Below are 2,721 nucleotides of genomic sequence, written 5' to 3'. Positions count from 1 at the left end.
TAAGACAAAATCAAAACCTTTAAATAAATCTATATCATTGCTTATTAATTATGATTTTTTCCCTGGTGAGTAATCTTAATCAAAGATTAAGAGAGAAAGTTGATTAAAACAGGAATATAGTACCATTGTCTTTTGTAGGAAGCATTAACTATAACATTGCAAAATGCTATTTAGAAGAACTGGAAGAATAAACAAACTTATTTTGTTGCTTCAGGTTTAGATAGTTAAAAGAAAGAAATAAATATGCTGCTGTGGTTATAAGAAGCATGTAACTTGACTTGAATATCAAAAGACAAGCATAACACACCCACATGCTAGTTGTGAAATGCATGAAAAATAGAGAACTCGCATCTGCTGCTGAGAAGACCCCCAAGACCAACTCTCCCAGAAGATCCCCGTTGACTTCCACGTAACCCACTATGAAGGCTGCCATGGCCCCTGAAAAGACAGGACTCAACAGATATTACATCTCATTGTCCTGTATATAGTAAAGTAGCATACAGTTTTGCTAAAATCCATGTTTTAGGAGCATTGAAACATTTCCTGGCTATGGCAAAAAATGCTAACTTGTAAACTTTGATTGAATGTGAAGTCATTTGGTCCAGTTCTCTGAACTGTACATCTCTTTTTCTCTTAAAGTTCAAAATAGACAAACTGAGTTTGGGTTTCTATAGATCATAAGGACCCAGGGAGGCCATGTTTTTCTTTCCTCTTCTCTTTGCAGATGATAAAACTCAGGCTCACAAACCTGGTATCATGTAAAAACAAATCCAGACTTAGACAGTTAGAGGCTTTATTTAGAAGAAAGATGATTGCAATAGGGAGAATGCTCCAATTGCAGAAATCTGCAGGTGTCTCAAAATCAAACAGAAAAAAAGGTTTTCTTTTCTAGGGCAAAGGAGAGGCAAGCTGAGATACGCAGAACCTGTGCGGAGGAAGCTGGACAAGCGAGAGGAAATGGTCAGAGAGTCTAACAGGAAGGTGTCCCACTGTGGTCAGCCAGTTCCCAGGAGGAGTTGTTAAGGGGGGCACATTCCATGCTTTTTTTGTGCTTGCTCAGGGTTGGGGACAAGCAGGGTTTAGGGGCCTATGAGAAAGAAAGGAGCCTGACTGACATGTGGTCAAGACAAAGCAGAGGGTGAGGTATGGGGAACAGTGAACTGCTGGGCATTGGAGTGAGGTACCCAAGGTCTTTGTCTAGAGTCACTCCTCTGTGGCACCTGCTCTTTTCTACGTGCCCTGTCACTGATGATCTAGCAAGGATGGCTTCTTTCTCTCTCTCCTTGTCTGTTTTCTCTTTCCTCTCTGTAATGTCATTTAAAAAATCTTCTAAAGATCCCAGACAGATACCAAACTTCTTTTCAAGAACTCTCTCTACATACTTCTTTCCCATTTGTTTGTTTGATTATTCCCTTCTTCATTTGTTCATTCATTCTTTCATACATCTCTTCACCCATCAAACATTTTTAAGCTTCTCTGTGGGACAACGTGGTGGTAACCATTGGGTCCTTGCTTTTGAAAACAGTGTAGTCTAATGGAGAAATTAGATAAATACATTTGTTGTTTTAATACAGTGTGATAAGGATTATAAAAGAGCTCTGATCCTAACCCAAATCTAACCCTAACCCTAACCTAGTGGTTCTCAACTAAGAGCGTTTTTGCCTTTCAGGAGACAGATGGCAATATTTGAAGATATTTTTGATTGTCAAGACTGGGGGCATCCTGGCATCTAGTAGTTTAGCGGCTGATGATGTTACTGAACATGCTGCAATGCACAGAACAGCCCCTGTGACAAAGAATTACCCAATCCCAAATGTCAATAGTGCTGAGGACAAGAAATACTGATCTAAGTGCTGACTTAACTAACCAAGTGTTTGGAATGTTCAGAAAGAGAAACAAGAAAGATATAAACCAACAATGGGCCCTGAAATGTTCAATAGATGGGTGTGGAACAACCCAACTTCAAAATAAATATCTTCAAAGTCTCATTTGATGTGAAAGCTTTGCTATGTCAGGAAAGTACATTGTGTATTGTTGGGTGAACTTCAAAGACAGCCCTGGGCTCTGTCCTCACGTTAGCATATTAACACTTGCAGGGTCCCCGTCTCTCTCCCTCCACCTCACTTGCTTTGGAAAAGTGTTTCCAACTTTACAAAATACGTTCTGGGAAGGAGGAAGATTACATGGACAAGCATCTAAAACCTCCAAAATTACTGCACCTTCTCAGCCGTGAGGGAGGTTTTGCCCAAGCAGAAAGGCCAGGAGGGGAGTTGAAGGGTGAATCCACCTGTGGAGTTGGAAATCTCCAACCCCCCAGAGACCTTTTCAAAGCTCCTCTAGGTCACCTAGTCTCCTATGGGACAACATGCGATATCAGAAATCCATCTGTGAGTAAATAAGGATGAAGCAGGCACTTACCAGCCAACTCAAGAGAAACCACCCAACGCTCAGGTACTTGCATACCCACTGCTGTGTGCAGCCCACCACCCACCTTGCCATGGCTCTTTGTCTTCTGCTGCCATGATTACTGTAATCAAGGATTACTACATGTCAAGGGATACTGTGTCCCTGGTTCTTACTAATGACAATGGAATGAAAGTATAAAATGCATGAAAGGCCAGACAGAAAATTACACAGGCTAGTCCCATGACTTGGAGTCAATCAGAGTCAATTGTGAAGTTAGCTGTGCTTCTAGCAGGTGTCTGTATATGGTAGGGAATG

The 2,721-nt window shown here is 41.2% G+C and overlaps 1 pseudogene; it reads right to left on the bottom strand.

Moving 5' to 3' along the window:
- Positions 1 to 166: 166 nt before the first annotated feature.
- Positions 167 to 2,721, bottom strand: part of LOC103582835 — a 5,410-nt pseudogene continuing 2,855 nt past the window's right edge.

This window comes from Galeopterus variegatus, unplaced genomic scaffold, assembly GCF_000696425.1.
Source record: "Galeopterus variegatus unplaced genomic scaffold, G_variegatus-3.0.2 Scaffold18089, whole genome shotgun sequence".
NCBI lineage: Eukaryota > Metazoa > Chordata > Mammalia > Dermoptera > Cynocephalidae > Galeopterus > Galeopterus variegatus.
This window is presented reverse-complemented; position numbering and strand designations above follow the sequence as displayed.